The following is a 20910-nucleotide window of genomic DNA, read 5'->3' on the forward strand; positions in this document are numbered from 1 at the left end:
TTGAGTTGTTTCACTGCATAAGTGTACATAGCGTGTGCTGCTGTTAAAATTAAATTATGGGGTTTTGCGTGCCAAAACCACGATCTCATTATGAGGTACGCTGTAGTGGGGGACTACGGAATAATTTCAGCCACCTGGCGTTCTTTAACGTGCACCTAAATCTAAGCACACTGGTGTTTTCGCATTTCGCCGCCATCGAAGTGCAGCAACCGCGGGGCCGAGATTCGACCCCGCGACCTCGTGCTTCGCAACGCAACACTATAGAAAGAAATCACAAATGTGATTTCTTTTCTCTTGTCGGGAAAAGAAATCACATTATTGGAAGAAAAATTACAATGTTGTTGATTTGCAGATGTTTTCGCGACTGATGTGCGCATGCCTATGCTGAAAAAGGTATAAATGTCCGGTGAATTTCAAATAAGCTTCCAGTTGGCAGTCAGCGCTTGTCTGTGGTATTTGTTTCTTTGTGTCCTCGTCTTTTTCGCGCTGTTTAACCCCAGTTCCAAGCTAATCTGTTCGACGCATGAATGTGCCGCCTCACTCTAGGGCACTTTTCCCGACAATATAATTCACATACCCAAAATGGTCCAGAATATTGACGCATTTAATGATGTATGAGTGCGCTCAAACTGCAAGTGTTTCTGATATGAAGTATAACGTATAAAGACTTTCACTCGCATCACGCCGTAAGGCTTTTCAAGAAGATGGCGAGTGGGGCTCATTGGTTAAAGTACAATTGAACCGATGTTGAAGCGAATGGGTACAAAGACACAATGTTCCAAAACGCAGACAGGAAACCATTGTCCTGAGTGCTTTTCTGTAAGTTTTCTGCCAGTGTGTCTGTGTCGCGGTCTGCTTCAAAATCTGTCCAGTAAGTCTTTTCATTTGAGCCTTTTTCACCGCACATTTCATCATCCTTCACTACACAACCGATTCATCTCTCCTCCACAGTATGAATGTACGCATAATTACATTCAGCACGATTACTGCGCAGACACGTTAAGGAAATGCAGGCCGCTTTGGGCCAGTGCTAAATGCGAAAGAGCTGCCAAGAAAAAGGTATAGCTTGCATGCAGTAAGCTCCAGGGGCGTAGCCAGGGGGGGGGGGGGGGGGGCTTATGGGGCTTGAGCCCCCCCCGAAATTTTTTCGTGCTGTCATGCGCCGCCGACAAAAACAACTCTCGGCGCCGGAAATGATGCTCGATTTTGTCTAGAATGTCCTGAATTGACGCTCGAAAAGACATTTTAGCGCGAACATTGCGGAATTGGGCTGGATTTCGCGGAAACGCCCATGCATCGGGAGTCACATATCGTAACGCAAGGAGCCCCACCGAGCACAAAACTTCAAGGGCGTTTTGATGGCGAGCGGGCTGGTCTCGGCATCTCGTGGAGGCCGCGGAATCTACGGAGCGCTTGGATATCAATTCTGAAACTTTGTGGGTATAAAGTTCTCATAACATTTTGATGCGAAAGGTGCATTGACATTTCCAAAGTCATGCTTTAGATGTTCGATTCCGGAACTTTGTGGGTTTAATGCTGTTGTAAACATTTGACGCCAAAGGTGCATCGACCTTTCTAAAGTCGTACAACGGGATACAAGTTGACAAAGCACGCAGCGAGGTCCGATGAGACAAAGCGTTGTGGTGGTTCATTTGTTCCATCAGGTCCCAGAAAAGAATATGAATTTTTTTTCACCTGCGCCAAAGCATCCATGTCAAGACACTAAAGCTACCATTGTAACTAAGTTGTTATTTATTTTTCTACTTAGACTTTTATTCGCGAGGATACATTAGGCCTCTTTCTCATCTTTTTTTTTTTTTTTGTTCGTGCAACCCGCGAGCTGCCGATCCAGCCAGAGCGCATGCGTTTTTCTCGTGCTGCATCGACAACCGCGCGGCGCACTTGGATGCGCGTTCGTTTTTCTCTGGCCGACTGCAATTTCACCTGGCAGAGTTTTGGACGCTTTCTGGCTAGCAGGCGATAAAAAGAAACAATGCATAGTCGCTCGCCGCCAGCACTGCGGGGACTCGACGGATTGGAACGCGTTCGCTTGTGTGCGCAAGGGAGAATAGCGGGGAGGAAGCGCGCCGCCTTCTGTCGCACGCGATACATTTTGGGAGTGGAGGGAGGGGGGGTGGTGGCTGTGATCTGTGAATCTGTGGTTGCGCAACCTGTTTATTTGCCTTGTTTGATGCATTATATTTAGTGACTTTTTCTTAGGTACGTTGATTTATTGGAGACTTATACGTATATTTAAACATCTTGTTGCGAGGTTTTATGTATATGCGCAGCGAACTTTGTTTCCAGTGCGAATTTTTGCCCTGTATCACGCCGTATCTTCACATTTGTATATTCCATGTATCTTCGCATTTCTAATGTACGAAGGCGAGTCAAATGAAAGTGAGACAAGCCGCCCCGCGCAATAATGGTTCGGTTCATTATTTTCGAGGCATGCGCGTAGCACATACGCATCTCATTTACAAGTGACATGCAGAGGTGAGGTTAAATGTTCTTTAATGTTCTCATACACTGGCTTGAACAGAGTTGCGTGACATAATGGACACTCCAAAAGTAGAACAGCTTGGTGTCGTGAGGTTTTTGACAAATGAAGATGTTTCCCAAAAAGAAATTATTCGCCATATGGCTGCTGTATGGGTTGAACATTGCGTTTCATTGGCCACTGTGAAGCATTGTTGCAAACTGTTCAAAGAAGGACATGAAAGTTACAAAGACAATCCATGGCCGGGCCAAAGCCACCGTGCAATCATCCCCAACACAATTGAAAAGGCCGTGGTTGCTCAGTGGCTATGGTGTTGGGCTGCTGAGCAGGAGGTCGCGGGATCGAATCCCGGTCACGGCGGCTGCATGTCGATGGAGGCGAAATGCGAAAACACCCGTGTACTTAGATTTAAGTGCACGTCAAAGAACCCCAGATGAGGGTGACGACATTTTGTCCGCAATTGTGACCGGGGATGACTCATGGTGCCGCTACTACTAGCCTGAAACACTACGGCAAAGCTTACAGTGGAAGCATTTGAATTCACCACTCCCAAGGAAAACAAAGGCCGTCATTTCTGCCGGAAAGAAGTGTTGACTTCTTTTTAGATAGTTAGGGGCCATTATTGATAGAATTTTCTAAACCTGGAGAGACTCTAAATCGTTTCAGATATTGTGAAAGGTCGGATCGGCTGCGTGTCGCAATCAAGAACAAACGACGTGGAAAATTGAGCATTGGGAACATCTTGCTTCACAACATTGCCCATTCCTACGTCGCTGATGTGGTTAATACAAAACTGGCAAAGTTCAAGTGGGAAACGTTGCAACATTCCTCATGCAGCCCAGACCTGTTGCCTTGCGTCTTCCACATTTGGTAAAATTTGAAAAAGACTGCTCAAGGGAACCAGATTCGTGTCGGAAGATGACGTGTAGTCATTTACAGATTTTTGAGGCAGCAATCCAAGGAGTTTTATGAGACGGGAATTACGCGACTCGTTAGTAGGACAAGTGTCTAAATACTCATGGTGACTACTTTTAAATAAAGTACCCCGTTTATCATATATTCGCATTGGCTCACTTTCATTTGACTCGCCCTCGTATACTTTGCAGAACTCCTGCTTTTTTACATGTGCTCTCTGTTGCGACTATAATGTCGGAGCAATTGCTCGCAATACACGAGCGGTGACAGCTGCTCCTGCGCAATGCATTCTAACAAAGGACAGCGTCATTGAGATTTTCCCCTGGTCGTTGGGTATGTACGAAAATGTAAACAAGGTTGTTGAATGACAGATTATATATATATATTATTATTTTATTATTATTATTATGATTATTATTATTTATTATATATATTATATATATATATATAATATATATATATATATATATATATATAGATCCCTCGACTAATTCTGTAAGGAGGAGGCCGAGCTGCAAAGTGAGCCCCCCCCGAACGAAATTTCTGGCTACGCTACTGGTAAGCTCCGAATAGGCGATAAAATCCTCCTGTGGGATGACACGTTGAACGCTCGAAATGAAGTGCCGAATTACAACAGATTATCTTATTCAAGCTAACAGTTCTAGCCTCGCCAATTACCCTTGCTGTCTCTGAACGCTCGCAGCATCGTAAATAAAAAAAGATAAGCTTGAAAATATTTTGCTGCTGTATGTACGTCATCGTTGCGTAATCACCGAAACCTGGTTGAATGAGCAGATTAGGCGATGACGAAATAGCTCCTACAACTTTTCAATTGTATGGAAGGGACAGAGGGCTCGTGGCGGCGGTGCAGCAGTGATCGCAAATAAAAGGGGAATTCAAGTAGACGTTTTTAACCAAATCCACAAACACGAAAGCTTATTCCTGAGAGTGTTATCATCAGGAATAACACTTTTCTTGTCAGAGTTTTTGATGTACTGATGCTAACGATGAGAACATCATTCAACTATATAATGAACTTGTAAATCGGCAAGGCCGAAACTGAATAATCACAGGTGAGTTTCATCTGCAAAACATTAATTGCAATATACTCAGTTACGGGTGCGCCGCTTCTGAAAACTGAACTCGACATTATTCTTTCTGTTAGCCCCAAACAACTAGTGAAAGTGGACACAAGAGAGAATTCTATTCTTGACCTTATGTTCGTTAGTGAAGTCTTCGGTGGTGCACACGCGACAGTTGAGTCCGGAAGCTCTGACAATGAATTAATTTTTTTTTTCACGTGGGCTAGAGCGCTTGATAGCCAGAAAGAATTTTTTGTAAAAAACGTAGTCAAGGATTTTGATCGAGTAGATGATGTGGCAATAATAGACTACTTAGGCCAAAACCTTTGCGGTCCAATCTGTACTGTTGAAAGCGCAAAGTAGATGTTTCGTAGTACTGTCCCATACTCTGTCGAAAACATTATATTATCGAGAAGTGTGTGCAAACATCATTCAAATGCATGAATTATCATAGAGATAATTCATTGTTAGCGCACGATAAATTGACTGAGGAAGAAAGCTCAAACAGGAACAGTGCGTTTTAATAACCTTAAGAATAATTTATTGACTTGGAATGAGTGAGCTAAACAGAACGTTTTTGAGAACAGTTTGGAAAATTTTATTAAAAGCGACCCTTCCAAATTCGGGCAAATTTTTGGCCGAGCTGGAGCATAACTATCGAAAATAAAGGTTGATCAAAGCACATTGACGGACCCTTGTAGTATAGCGGAAAAGTTTAATGTCTACTTTCAAGGTGTATTTTCGGAGCTGGATGAAACTGAGCAAAGCGCACCCGCGTTTGATTGTGCACATGAAATTGTAATCACACGCGAGGGCTCTCTGGCGATGGTTTTGAATATCACTGCAAGGAAGGCTAGTGGACCAGATGGCATTCCTAACTTATTCTTATGGCGCTATGCTGAGCAGATTTCTGGATTTCTTACGGATATTTTAAATTTACCACTGAGCTGATACGATATACAATATGATTGGCGAAACGCAACCATTCTACCAATACATAAAAAAGGGAGTCGTCTGCTGGTTACTAACTATCACCCAGTTTATATCATCAGTAAAAGCTGTAAGCTGTTGTAGCATATCATTATAAGTTAGAGCATGTTATGGTAAGTGGGATTAGGCAGGCCGTCAGTGGAAATTGACTCTGTCAACCTTTAACAGCTGAACTCTGTCGAGTGAGGCTAGCTTATCAGGACCCTTTGAGGAACTATTGGACATTGCTTGGGATATTATCGGCCTTATTGAGATTAGAAGAACTCGTGAGGCTTATACATTGCGGAATAACGGCCATGTCCTCTGCTATAGAGGTCTCCCAGATAAGAAACAATACGGGGTAGGATGCCTAATCCATAAGGACAAAGCGGACAACATTGACGAATTCAATATTCTACAGCAATAATGAGAGGCTAGCAGTAGTCGTAATCAATATGCAAAAAAGAGGTGAGGCGTGCAGACAGGAGACAAGAGTAGAGGAGTGGACAACACGGCGTTCGTGTTGTCCACTTGTCTACTCTTGTGTCCTGTCTGCACGCCTCACCTCTTTTTTGCATAATGAATTCTTACCAACTAGCTCAGCTTTCTGTCGTTGTAAGTCGTAATCAAATATAAAAAGAGGTATAGATTATCGGTAGTAGAAGCCTACGCTCCAACACCCAGTTACGGTGATGATGAAGTAGATCAGTTTATGAAGATGATGAATTAGCGATAAAAAAAGGTGGAAACAGTATACTGTAGTAATGGGCGACTTCGATGGAAAAGTGTGGAAAAATCACGCTGGGGAACAAGCAATTAGAAACTACACCATCGATTCTAGCAACGCTAGAGGAGAGATGCTGGTAAAATTCGCAGAAAAGAATAAGCTTCGAATGATGAAAACCTTTTTCAGGGAGCGTAGCAAAAGAATGTACCCTAGATTTGAAGATTGGGCGAGTTGGTATTGCATTCTAGAACTGGTACAGCGCAACGTACAATGGAAAAAACAAGCTGAGCTGGCCAGATAAAGGAACAGAGCGCTGATTCCAATTGGTGTATTGGCAAGTTGCACTCAATATATGCCTGTAAGAAAGCATGAGGACAAGTCGTCACAACACTTCACAAAACGTCACACCGATGGAAGGCTACACCATCCTGAGTCACAGAACGCGCAATTCTGTCATGCAGGGCTAAATTGATCAAGAAATCTTGCTTCCTGTGGAGATAGGCACAAAGATGGTGTGCTAACGCACGTGCTGCCAGCCCTTGCTATGAGACAAGCTTCAATGATCTCCCGCGTAAGTTGTGATCGGTGCTTTTTTAGCAGTTCCCACAGATAAAAATTCGGTTTATATCCACAGTCGCGACAGTGAATTCCTAAGTGTCCCTGTATAGCCCGGTACACATTGTAATCATGTTCTTTTAGCCTTTCATTAAGGCAGCGACCAGTTTGACCTATATATGTCATCCCGCAGGATAGTGGAATTGAATAAACGACTCCAAGAAAGCAAGACTGAAAACGCTTCTTGTGCATAGTCGAACAGACAGTAGTGCACGGATGGAAGGCATTTACGACAGTACAGAGCCTGCGTAGCGTAACCGGCGCAGAAAACACTACTTCCACGTTACCCTTGCGGCCAATCATTTTTAATCTGTGAGAGACGTTATGCAAATATGGTATGACTACCGGCCTCTTGTGATCATTATTTCTTTGTTGGGCTTCCGTGTCACTGTCCTTCTTTAGCTGCTTTAATAGCTTTTCAGATATGGCCGACGGTAGTGTGGCTGGGTAGCCGGCACAAAAAAGTTGATCAACTTGACCTGCAAAGCCGCGCTGCATGGTATGATGACAGGATTTCCTGAGCGTGATTGTAAGACAAAGATTAGTGATGCTTCTCTTTCCAGTTCTAGAATGCAATACCAGTTCTAGGATGCAATACCAAGTCGCCCAATCCTCAACTCTAGTGAACCTTATTTCTTGTACATCGGGCTCCTGCCTCCCTTCTTCTTCAAGACATATTTAATTGCTAACCTAATAGCCCTCGCCGTATGTGGTGCGTGGTATTTCGTGTACTGTATCCGAGTCAAGATACTTCCACCCGACGTTAAATCCCTGCTAGCAGGCTTCACACCCTCCGTTGGTCATGGGAAAGGGTGTGCAAGATTCTTCGCGCTGAATAGCTACGCCAGGGTCGCTTCTACAGAGAAGCCTTGTACCTCAAGCTACAAAACACTGAAGGCGTTCTTAAAGCGAAGAAGTGGCGCGAACTCTTCGCTATGATCGACAGATCAGCAGAGTACCTCTGACAACATATGCTCTTCCACCTGCGTGCTATGACACCGAAGAAGGCGACAGCAACGAGCAACCCCTTGCAAAGAGTGGGCGATGTTGTGATTCCCTAACAGGTTAGGCGTGTGTTGAGCCTTGGGCCCAAGTTTGCCACGGAACCTGCCAATTGACTGCACGAGCTGATCACCTACGTCAGGCAAGTAGCCCGAGAGGATCCCGAGGTCGAAGGGGACAGGTGTGTGCCTGAGGGTGTCGATGTGATTTCGCGCTTCAAGCCGCCAAGCAAGAAGCTTTCAATCAAGAACGTTGTGAGGTACTTTAAAGAGCATTCCCTTGCTCTTTTGCTTTCAGGCAAAGAAGCTGGATTTGCGATTTTGCCTAATTCTTTGTTCCTCACGAAAGCTACCACAGCCGTCGATTCTGTCTTTCGACCGCTGGTTGCCATTTCGTTGCCCAAAGTTAAATCCGAAGCAAAAAAGCTGACCAACGCGTTCGGTTTCGAAAAACTGCCCAAAACAGTCGATGAGTGCAAGAAACTGAGCCTTGACATGTTTGTCACGGCCAAGGCACATAAAATTGACTGCCCCTTGCGGGTCATTGTGACAGAAAGAGGGACGTGGCACAAATCCGTCGCACTGTTTCTACAAGAGAAACTGAACTTGCTTACTGTTGACGACCCTATTTTAACAAGGAAATCGGACGCTTTGAGAAACTTCTTCAAAGAGATTAACAAGGGCTTACAAGCTTTTTCAGGAGACATAAGAGGGTTTATATTATTCGTCACCGCACAAGTTGTTGCAGTATGTTGAGGACACCATTGATTCCTTTGGTGCAATAGCTTTCCAGAATCGCACTCGTGTTCATAACAGCAGCGTCAATGAACTTTCATCGTTTTACCTAAAATTTACTTTTGTATCTTTTAATGATCGGACCTACATTCAACACAATGGTGTAAGCATTGGCTCATGCCTAGCCCTTGTCCAAAGTGACATCTACCTTGCTCACCATGACCGGCTGCTATTGAGCATGCTAGATAAACGAAGTGTCGTCAAAGTATGCCATTTGTACATAATTTTGGTGTCTTTGTAGATTGCGAGAACGCTGCTTTCCAGCCCACATCAGACGAAATGGTGAAAAAATTTGAACAGCTGCTTTCATCCGCTTGTGTTCACCCATGAGATGCTCACTGACAACAGCTTACAATTTTTAGACCTTAATTTACTTCGTTCACGTGACCATGTATGCTGGATGTACGAACCAAGAAGCGGAAAACCTATTTTATCACGTAACTCAGCCCATTCTAAGCTGGTTAAGCGAAGCATCACTAATTTTTGTATTACAAATGCCCTCAGGAAATCCTGTCATCATACCATGCAGCGCAGCTTTGCAGGTGAAGTTTATCGACTTTTGTGCAGCCACACCACTGTCGGCCCATATCTGAAAAGCTGTTAAAGCAGCTAAAGAAGGACAGTGACACGGAAGCCCAACAACGAAATAATGATCACAAGAGGCCGGTAGTCATACCATATTTGCATAACATCTCTCAGATTAAAAAAAGATTGGCCGCAAGGGTGACGTGGGAGTAGTGTTTTGCGCGCCGGGTACGCTACGCAGGCTCTGTACTGTCGTAAACGCATTTCATCCATGCACTACTGTCTGATCGACTATGCACAAGAAGCGTTTTCAGTCTTGCTTTGTTACCCGCCGTGGTTGCTCAGTGGCTATGGTGTTAGGCTGTGGAGCACGAGGTCACGGGATCGAATCCCGGCCACGGCGGCCGCATTTCAATGGGGGCGAAATGCGGAAACACCCGTGTACTTAAATTTAGGTGCACGTTAAAGAACCCCAGGTGGTCGAAATTTCGGGAGTGCTCCACTACGGCGTGCCTCATAATCAGAAAGTGGTTTTGGCACGTAAAACCCTATAATTTGATTTTCTAAAGTCTTGCTTTCTTGGAGTCGTTTATTCAATTCCACTATCCTGGGGGAAGAGATATATAGGTGAAACGTGTCGCAGCCTTAATGAAAGGCTAAAATAACATGATTAAAATGTGCACCAGGCTATAGAGGGACACTTATGAATTCACTGTCACGACTGTGGATATAAACCGAATTTTTATTGGTGTGAAGTGCTAAAAAGCACCGATCACAACTTACGCGGGAGATCATTGAAGCTGATCTCATAGCAAGGGCTGGCAGCACGTGCGTTAGCGCGCCATCTTTGTGCCTATCTCCACAGGAAGCAAGATTTCTTGATCAATTTAACCGTGCATGACAGAATTGCGCGTTCTGTGACTCTTGATGGTGTAGCCTTCTATTGGTGTGACGTTTTGTGAAGTGTTGTGACGACTTGTCCTGATGCTTTCTTGTAGGCATATATTTCGTACAACTTACGAATAAACCAGTTAGAAGTCAGCGCTCTGTTCCTTTATCTGGCTGGCTCGGCTTGTTTCTTCCATTGTATGTTGCGTTGTACCATTTCTAGAACAGCAAGTGGACGTGGAAAAGCCCTAATGGCGAAACAAGAAATGAAATTGATTTCATACCATCTGCGGACCCCAGCAAAGGGCAGGATATAGATGGGATAGGTAGGGTAAATTGCAGCGATCATAGGTTAGTAAGGGCTAGGATTCACCTCAATTTGAAGAGAGAAATAGCAAAATTGGTCAAGAAGAAACAGGTTAACCTAGAAGGAGTAAGGGTAAAAGTAGACAAATTCAGGCTGGTACTTGCAAAGAAATATGCAGCCTTAGAGCAGATAGATGACGCTGACATAGAGGTAATGAATAAAACCGTAACTAGGCTGGCTTCAGTGGTAGCAATTGAAGTAGGAGGCAAAGCAGGAAGGCAACCAGTAGGCAAGCTCTCCCAAGTAACAAAGGACCTAATACAGAAACGAGAAAGAATGGAAGAATTCGTGGGACTGTCAAAAGTGATCAACAAGGGGAAAATAAGCGGTATTCGAAACTATAACGGGAGAAAGACTAAAGAAGCCGTAAAAAACTGACGCAGCTTGAATTCAGTAAAAAGGAAACTCGGCATAGGACAAACCAAGATGTATGCACTGAAAGATAAGCAGGGCAATTTGATCAGCAATCTCGAAGGTATAGTAAAAGCAGCAGTAGAATTCTATACTGAGCTGTACAGTACCCAGAGGAGTCAGGATACCTCCATTAGAAGCACTAATGAACAGTATACAGAAACTCCTGGTATAACTAGCGACGAGGTTGGAAGGGCCTTACAGCACATGAAACGAGGAAGAGCGGCAGGAGAAGATGGAATAACAGTCGATTTAATGAAAGATAGAGGAGACATAATGCTTGGGAAACTGGCGGCTCTTTATACGAAGTGTCCATCGACTGCAAGGATGCCAGAAAACTGGAAGAATACAAGAATTATGCTAACCCACAACAACGGAGACGTGAAAGAATTGAAAAATTATGGGCCCATTAGCTTACTCCCAGTATTATGTAAAATTTTCTGCAAAATAATCTCTAATAGAATAAGTACAACACTGGACTTCAGTTAACCAAGGGAATACGTTGGCTTCAGGAAGGGATACTCCACGATGAACCACATCCATGTAATTGACCAGGCAATCGAAAAATGGGCAGAGTACGATAGGCATCTATATATGGCCTTCATAGATTACGAAGATACATTTGATTCTGTAGAGATACCAGCAGTCATAGAGTCATTACGCAATCAATGAGTACAGACCGCTTACGTAACTTTCTTGAAAAATATCTACAGTGGATCCACAGCTACCTTATTTCTATACAAGAAAAGTAGGAAGATACCTATAAAGAAAGGGGTCATACAGAGAGACACAATCTCTCCAATGCTATTCACTCCGTGTTTGGAAAAAGTATTCAAGCTATTAAACTGGGAAGGCTTAGGAGTAAGGATCGACGGCGAATATATCAGCAATGTTCGGTTTGCCGATGACATTGTTCTTTTCAGCCGCACTGCAGTCGAGTTACAACGAATCTTTGAGGATCTAGAAAGTGTGACAGTGGGGTTGTAGATAATATTGACACGTGTACTTCTTTATCTTTATAGGGCAGCCACTTCTCACCGCCTACAAATGTTATCGCACAGTGCGGGACGCGCCTGCATGTATCCGAAGTTTCTCGAAACTTATCGATGCTTCTATCTACTGTCTGTTGTCGCCGCACCTTGTGTTGTCTGATTTCATCGCCTGACGCGAATGGGGTAGAACTTTGTGGAAGGCGCGCGGGTCCCAACGATTTGTCTGGGACATTCGACAACTGCTGTATAAAAGCCGACGCGCTTGACCCGCTGATCAGATTTTCGACGATCGCCGACCGTGTTCGACGCTATCGTTGTAGTATAAGTGTAGCCTGTCCTTGTGGGCACAGGTTCGCTCAATAAAAGTTAGTTTTGTCTTTCACAGTATTGCTACTGTGTTCTTCAACGTCACCACCACGAGACATCTGGTGCAGGTGCTTTTCGTCCATGTAGCGGACGCCCCCGACAAGCCGTGATCCAAGCCCGGACGGCAAAGAGAGCACCAACGTAGTCCCGGACCATCGAGCAAACCGTCGTCTACAACACCTGCCCCCGGATCACGGACTTCTACCTCAGAAGACCAAAACGATTGTGTCCAAGAAAACCACAATGGCAGCCCCGGTGTCACCCGTCGTACTTCAACAACCCAGGGGGTCGCCTACCTTCCGTGGAGCTACGTCAGAGGATCCGGAAACCTGGATCGACACCTTCGAAATGATCTCGACCTTTAGCAACTGGACATCTGGGGATAAGCTACGACATGTGTACTTCTCCTTGGAAGATGCCGCGAGGACTTGGTTCGAGAACCGGGAGTCCACCCTTGCAACAAGGGACCTGTTCCGCAGTAACTTCCTGAGGACGTTCACAAGCGCTGTCCGAAGAGAAAGGGCCGAAGTTCTGCTGGAAACCCGAGGCCAACTACCCAATGAGACAATTGCCATCTTCACAGAAGAGATTACCTGTCTTTTCCGGCATGCCGACCCAGAAATGTTCGAAGAGAAAAAAAGCACGTTTCTTGATGCGAGGCGGAAAGGAAGAACTTTTCGCCGGACTAATCCGAAACCCACCGAAGACCGTAGCTGAGTTCCTGACAGAGGCTACGACGATTGAGAAAACTTTAGAAATGCGCACTAGGCAATAAACCGCCAAGTGCTCCTGGCTCAGTGCGCCATCCAAGCGCTGGGCTCCGTTGATCTCCAAGAGACCATCAGGGCCATTTTGCGCGAAGAACTGCGCAAGGTCTTGCCTTCGTCGCAGCCTCAAGTAGCTTCAATCGCTGACATCGTGAAAGATGAGGTTCAGCGATCGCTAGGAGTTCCTGAGCTGCAACCTCAGTTACCACATCCCCAGCCAGAAGCGATGACCTGCGCCGCCGTCGCACGCCGTCAAGGTCCTCCTCCGTGACCGCGCCAGGGCCTTGTAACGCCGCGATTCCGTCGACCACCGCCGCCGCCGCCAGCGCAGCCCACCTGCTGCCCAGCGCCGCTACCCGAGGAAGACAGACGTTTGGCGTACTCCTGACCACCGCCCGCTCAGCTACCACTGCGGCGCCAACGCACAGCGCTCGATGGAAGGTGAACGCCCTCGCGACATCGCCAACTACCTGGCCGCTACTCAGTGGAGCCCTCGACGACCGTTCTGTTCGCCGTCACCAGGCCGCTACCTGTCGCCGCTGCGCCGTCCATACACTGGCCCAGCGCGGGGCCGGTCAGCGAGCCCATATCCGGAAAACTAAAAGCAGCAACCGATGGAGGTGCGGTTGCTGTTCGTCGAACTGACGAAGATCCTCCGCCGCCGACGAAGACGCCGAAGAAACTACCTCGACGACACAACGACACGTCGTCGTCCCGATGAAGTGTGGAGGCAAAGAATACGACGACGAAAGACGACCTGATGACGTCATATACCAGCCACAGGTCAACACGGCGCAGCTGTGATCCGACGCCAAAACCAAACTGTAATGCAAAACAAAGCACCGACCTCGACGTGCTTCTCGACGGCCACGCAGTCACCGCTTTAGTCGACACAGGGGCTGGTTACTCCGTCATGAGTGGACACATTGCCGCCCAGTTGAAGAAAATTAAAACTGCATCGGAAGGCCCTCAAATTCGGACCGCTGGAGGACACCTCATTACGCCGACTGGAATGTGCACGGCAAGAATTTCCATTCACGAGCGGACTTGCCCTGCCACCTTCGTTATCCTCCAACCGTGTTCACGAGACGTCATTCTCGGCATGGACTTCCTGAACCAACACGGCGCAATCATCGACCTGAAGTCGAAATCGATAACGCTGTCGGAAGACCAAGCGATACCGCAGGAGAGGTCTCGTCGTCATCACACCTTGAGTGTGCTCGAAAGTCAAGTCAGCATCCCGCCTCGCTCCAGCATTGTCATTTCCGTCGGCACCAAAACTCCTGCCTACGTAGAAGGCTTCATGGAGGGTGACCAACATCTACTGCTCGATCGTGAAATTAGCGTCGCAAGAGGGATTGCTCGACTGCACGTTTTAGCCAGGAGTTTAAACACATCAACAAGGGCCCTACGATCGCGTACATCGACGAAATTCTGGAAACCAGTAATGTGTTTGTCCTCTAGGATTCTGTCGCATCTACCCCGAAGACTTTAGTTGCCGAGCCAGACTTCGACATAAATCCAAGTTTCCCCGTGATTAAGCAGCAACAGCTCAGAAGTCTGCGCCGACGATACAAAGACTGCTTTTTGACGCCATCGAGGATTCGGTAAACACCAGTTGCAAAGCGTCGCATAATAACTGAAGAGTGCGCTCAACCACTGCGCCAGAGCCCTTACCAAGTTTCGACTCTAGAACGTGAAGCTATTAGGCAACAAGTCGACGAAATGCTCCGCGATGACCTCATCCAGCCGTCGAAAAGCCCCTGGGCATCTCCTGCTGTCCTGGTGAAGAAAAAGGACGGAACCCTACGTTTCTGCGTCCATTATCGCCGACTGAACAAGATCACGAAGAAAGACGTATACCCCCTTCCACGGATAGACGACGCATTGAATCGGCTCTGCAACGCTAAATACTTCTCGTCGACTGACCTCAAGTCTGGCTACTGGCAAATAGAAGTCCACGAGAGAGATCGCGAAAAGACTACCTTCATCACGCCAGACGGTCTCTAGGAATTCAAGGTCATACCATTCGGACTGTGCTCGGCACCTGCAACGTTCCAGCGCGTCATGAACACGGTGTTAGCAGGATTGAAGTGGCAGACCTGTCTTGTTTACTTGGATGACATCGTCGTCTTCGCCGGAAATTTCTACGATCACCTTAGGCGGCTTGCGATAGTACTAGAGGCCATCAAATCATCGGGGCTCACTCTGAAGCCAGAAAAGTGCCGCTTCGCTTACGATGAGCTTCTGTTCCTAGGCCACGTCATCAGCAAATCAGGAGTACGCCCCGACCCACATAAAACAGCTGCCATCGCAAAGTTCCCGCAGCCTATCGACAAGAAGGCAATGCTTAGATTCCTTGGCATGTGTGCCTACTACAGGTACTTTGTCAAGGAATTTTCCCGCATCGCTGAGCATCTAACCAAATCTGATGTAGAGTTCAAGTGGGAAACGGCGCAGGCCGACGCATTTCAAGTACTAAAGCGACGCATGCAGTCACCGCCGGAACTTGCATTTTTCTTCGAAGACGCCGATTACGAAATCCACACTGACGCCAGTAGCCTTGGCCTCGGTGCCGCCCTAGTCCGGAAGAAAGACGGACATGAACGGTTGATATCTTATGCTAGCCGGTCGCTGTCAAAAGCGGAAGGCAATTATTCTACGACTGAAAAGGAATGCCTCGCCATCATTTTGGGTACAGGAAAATTCCGCCCTTACCTATATGGCAGGCCATTCAAAGTCGTGAGCGACCATCACACGTTGTGTTGGCTAGCTAACTTAAAGGACCCTTCAGGATGGCTGGCGAGGTGGATTCTCAAACTACAAGAATATGACGTCACTGTAATCTACAAGTCGGGACGAAAACACTGAGACGCCGACTGCCTATCACGCGCCCCCATCGATCCCCCGCCGGAAGACGACGAGGATGACGACGCCTTCCTCGGATTAATAAGCGCAGAAGACTTCACTAAGCAACAACGAGCAGACCTGGAGCTAAAAAACCTCGTCGAGTATTTGGAAGGGAACACCGACGTAGTACCTAGGGCATTTAGGCGCGGATTGTCTTCGTTCACATTACAAAACAACCTGCTCGTAAAGAAGAACTTCTCACCAGTCCGCGCGAGCTACCTTCTTGTTGTTCCGTCAGCGCTGCGTCCAGAAGTACTGTACGCCCTACATGACGATCAAACGGCTGGGCACCTCGGAGCCTTCCGAACACTGTCTAGGATACATGAAAGGTATTACTGGCCGCGTCTGACCGCCAACGTCGCCCGTTACGTCAAGACATGCCGAGACTGACCGCGACGCAAGACTCCACCGACCAGGCCAGCAGGATTACTACAGCCGATCAAACCTCCTTGCCGATCATTACAGCAGATCGGGATGGATCTGTTGGGACTGTTTCCAGCGTCAACATTCGGAAACAAGTGGATCGTCGCGGCGACGGACAATCTCACCCGCTTCGCTGAAACTAAAGCTCTACCGAAAGGCAGCGCAGGCGAAGTGGTGAAAGTTTTCGTCGAGAGCATTCTCCTGCGACATGGTGCCCCAGAAGTCCTCATCACCGACAGAGGAACAGCGTTTACAGCAGAGCTCACCCAAGCCATTCTGCAGTACAGCCATACAAGCCACAGGAGGACAACTGCCTACCACCCGCAGACGAATGGTCTCACGGAGTGCCTGAACAAGACCCTCGCCGACATGTTAGCCATGTACGTCGACGTCGAGGACAAGACGTGGGACGCGGTCCTGCCGTACGTAATCTTTGCTTACAACACGGTGGTGCAAGAAACAACACAGATCGCGCCGTTTAAGCTGGTTTACGGCAGGAACCCGACGACGACGCTTGACGCCATGCTGCCGTACGTCACCGACGAAGAGAATCTTGCCGTCGCGACCTATCTCCAGTGCGCCGAAGAAGCCCGACAGCTCGGCCGACTACAGATCAAGAACCAGCAGCGTACCGACAGCCGATAGTACAACTTCCGACGACGCTTCGTCGAGTACCAGCCTGGTGACCGTGTTTAGGTTTGGACCCCTATACGCCGACGAGGACTGAGCGAGAAGCTTTTGCGTCGGTATTTCGGACCGTACAAGATCACCCGACGTATTGGCGCACTGGACTATGAGGTCGTGCCTGACGGCATTTCGCTATCACAGCGGCGCCGCTCACTGCCTGAAATAGTCCACGTTGTGCGACTCAAGCCGTGCTACCAGTGTTAATCAACTTTGGTACTTCGCGTAACTGACCTTTGGACTTCGTTTCTTTTCGTTGTTTTGTCTCTTTTGTTTAATAAGCGTGCTATTGTGTTTCGCTCTCTTATATTTGTAACGTCGGGACGATGCTTTTTAAGAGGGGGGTAATGAGACGTGTACTTCTTTATCTTTATCGGGCGACCACTTCTCACCACCTAACAAATGTTATCGCACAGCGCGGGACGCGCCTGCATGTGTCCGAAGTTTCTGGAAAGTTCTCGATGCTTCTATCCGCTGTCTGTTGTCATCGGACCTTGTGTTATCTAATTTCATCGCCTGACGCGAATGGTGTAGAACTTTGTGGAAGGGACGCGGGTCCAAACAATTAGTCTGGAACATTCGACTACTGCTTTATAAACGCCGACGCGCTTGACCCGCTGATCAGATTTTCGACGATCGCCGACCGTGTTGGACGTATCGTTGTGCTATAAGTGTAACCTGTCCTTGTGGGCACAGGTTCGTCCAATAAAAGTTGGTTTTGTCTTTCACAGTATTGCTACTATGTTCGTCAACGTCACCACCACGTGACAATATGGAGAAGATAAAGGTAATGATGAATATATGGGCAAGGAAAGAAAAGTTCAGGATTGCCTGTCAGCCTCTAGAATCTGTGAAAGAATACATTTCCATGGGTCAACTAATCACAGGGAACCTTGATCGTGAGAAGGAAATTCATAGAAGAATAAAAATGGGTTGGATCGCATAAGGCCGACATTGCCAGCTCCTGACTGGAAACTTACCAATATGATTGGAAATGAGGGTGTATACAATCAGTGCATTTTACCGATGCTGACATATGAGGCAGCGACATGGAGATTGAAAAAAAAGCTTGAGACCAAGTCAAGGAACACGCAATGAGCGATGGAATGGAGAATGCTAGGCATAACGTGAAGAGACAGAAAGAGAGCGGTTCTAATGCCGACATTCTAATGGACATTACGAGCAAAAAAATGGAGCTGAGCAGGTCATGTAATGCGGAGGTTTTATAACCTATGGACCATTAGGGTTACAGAATAGTTACGAAGAGAAGGAAACTGCAGTCGAGAACCGCAGAAAACCAGGCGGAGCGAAGAAATGCGCCGGCGCCAGATGGAATTGGTTGGAGCAGGACAGGAATAATTGGAAATCGCAGGGAGAGGCCTTCGTCCTGCAGTGGACATAAAATAGGCTGCTGCTGCTGCTTATGATGATGTTGATTTTAGCTTACCTGCAGAAATTCCTTGTTGAACGTAAGATAATCTGCATTTACTAGCATGGCTTTAGAAAAGGTATGTCCGCAGTTAGTCTCAGCAGTTCATGAATTTTTTAGTATTATTGACATGTTTGGCCAGGTTGATGTTTTGTTTTGGGGCCTTTGACAAGGTGCCTCATGATAAATTATTGTTTCAGTTGCAGTATATTGGTCTCCCGTTCAACATCGTAGGATTGATTGCTGCGTATCTTGAAGACAGACAACAATTTGTTCAAGCCGAAAATTATTCATCCAGCATGCTATCAGTTACCTCCGGAGTTCCCCAAGGAAGCGTACTGGGACCATTGTCATTTTTAATTTGTATAAATGACCTAGTAGATGTGTTACCAGATGATGTTTTAATCGGATTATTTGCAGATGACTCTGTTGTCTGTATAGAGATTTTGTGCACGGATGACCATTATTTTCTACAACCAACTCTCCAGGCAATTGATGAATGGTGTGCAGAGTGGAGTATGGCGCTACACAATGAAAAAAAACTCTCAAGAAATGAAAGTCCCAGAGTATTCACGAATCACCGCGCCAGGAGTGCGATTTGCGAAGTTGATAAGTACAAGTACTTAGGAGTTACCCTTACGAAAAATCTATCGTGGTTCATACTTATCACAGACATTTGTACTGCTGCTTTTCAAATGTTATGTTTTCTCAAAAGAAAGCTTAAAAATGCCCCGTGAATACAATGCTATTAGTATATAATGCATGTATAAGGTACAAGTTAGAATATGCGTCGGTACTCTGGGATCGCTTCAAAAAGAAGGACACTGAAATATTGGAACGTATTCATACGTATTTATACGGTAAATATGGAAGGCCAGATTCTCCTTCTTTGCTCATGCAAGTACACAAAGCAGATTCCAGCGTTACAATTATGCCGGAAAATAAGTCACCTTCTCTTCCGCCATAAACTTTTTCCGGCAAAAATTGCGTTAACCCTTCCGAATTGCATTCAGCAAGCTGCACTTTTTCCCCCAATACTGTGAAAGAATAGAACAAATTACTACTAACTGCTTTCAAATGAAATCACTTCCCCACTGAACTGAAACATATTATTTTGCAAGATAATGTCCATTGAGTTGTAATGTGTTCTTGCTTCGTGAAGTTCTTTTGTGATAGAAAACTTCATCTTTTTTTTTGTTACCAATTTGTAAGCCTACTTGTACTTTTGCACTTTTTACTTTTGCGTTCTGGATTTGTGTCCTTTTTTTTCCTAATTTGGCTAGGGTTGAATTTGAGGTAGGTCTTTGTCCTTATTGTTGTATAGCCTCTTCACTTTTCAAACTTACGGCTATGATATCCCTCCTGCTTGGCCTGCAGTACGCTAAAATAAAATTTAAGAAAGGAAATAAATAAGAAATTATGCACTGGCCCCTGCCTTTCTTTGCCACTTTACGAAGCTCGTTCTTTACAAGAACTCCTCAAGAGGGGAACTGCCTTTCTGTGTTCACTGCAGATAAACGATGCACACAAGCAACTTTTCAAGAGCACTTGAAGAAAAAGTAACTGGTGGTTACTATATTTAATTCATGTTGAAAATTTAGCTCTAGATAAGGCGAATACATGAATCAATATACAAGAACGGCACCGGGTAGCGGAGCTGTCGCGCAGGCGTGAGAGCGCCACACGCGGGGCAAAATTCAACTAGCCTCGATTGCCTCTTGCACTACGCGTGTTTGGGCACGTTTCATACCACGCGCGGTGTGTGCCTACGTGTGTGTGCGTGGACGTTTTATTCGAATGACGATGCACACGCTTCTATTTGCTTTTAACAAGATCGGTACGTTTGACGATTATTTTCGTGGCTGCAATGCGGTGAATGGGCGGCGTTTGCATAGCCATTTAAGTGACACTGAGCAGGTAATTGAAAACGACATCATACGTGCTGCCGTCAAAATCGTCGGCACGCACAATGCGTGTTAGCTAAAGTCATTTTAGTAGTTTTCCACAATATGCTTGCTACAAATCTGTTTTGTCTCTGTTGGCGACAACGGACTTCCATCGGCACTGTGCGGAAATAAACAAAATATATCGCCGCATACCAGAAATACAACAAGCGCACAGAACTTTAACTTGTATGTCAGCTACAATATATAATAGAGGCAGCAATACAAATAGCTTGGCCATTTTTTTAACAGTTCTGAAGTGACGGAAGTTTAAAGTATTAGTAATCATTTCAGCTTTAGCAATGCCGGCGCGACCAAGACGTGGGCATGTATCGTCCAGTAACTCGAGCGATCGGTGCAGTGGTGATGCAGGAATGATCTCCGGTCATATTCAATATCTCGGCCCGCGTGAACTTCGGCCACTGCTAGCGCATGCAACAGAAGTGGTTTCCATTCTTGGGCAGCGGACACAAAAACGAAACATGAGAAAGAAGAGAGGACAAGCGCTGGTCGAACAACTGAAAGTTTTTATTTGTATAAAAGGATTATATAACCAGTAATGATAAAATTCATGTGGATCACATGTAAAAACCGTCATACA

The 20910-nt window shown here is 46.2% G+C and overlaps 1 long non-coding RNA gene across 1 annotated transcript in view; it reads left to right on the forward strand.

The window, feature by feature from the left end:
- The window catches only part of LOC129384516 (uncharacterized), a 48105-nt gene that overhangs the window by 26075 nt on the left and 1120 nt on the right, over window positions 1-20910 (forward strand). The window lies entirely within an intron of this gene.

Source organism: Dermacentor andersoni, chromosome 5 (genome assembly GCF_023375885.2).
Source record: "Dermacentor andersoni chromosome 5, qqDerAnde1_hic_scaffold, whole genome shotgun sequence".
Lineage (NCBI taxonomy): Eukaryota > Metazoa > Arthropoda > Arachnida > Ixodida > Ixodidae > Dermacentor > Dermacentor andersoni.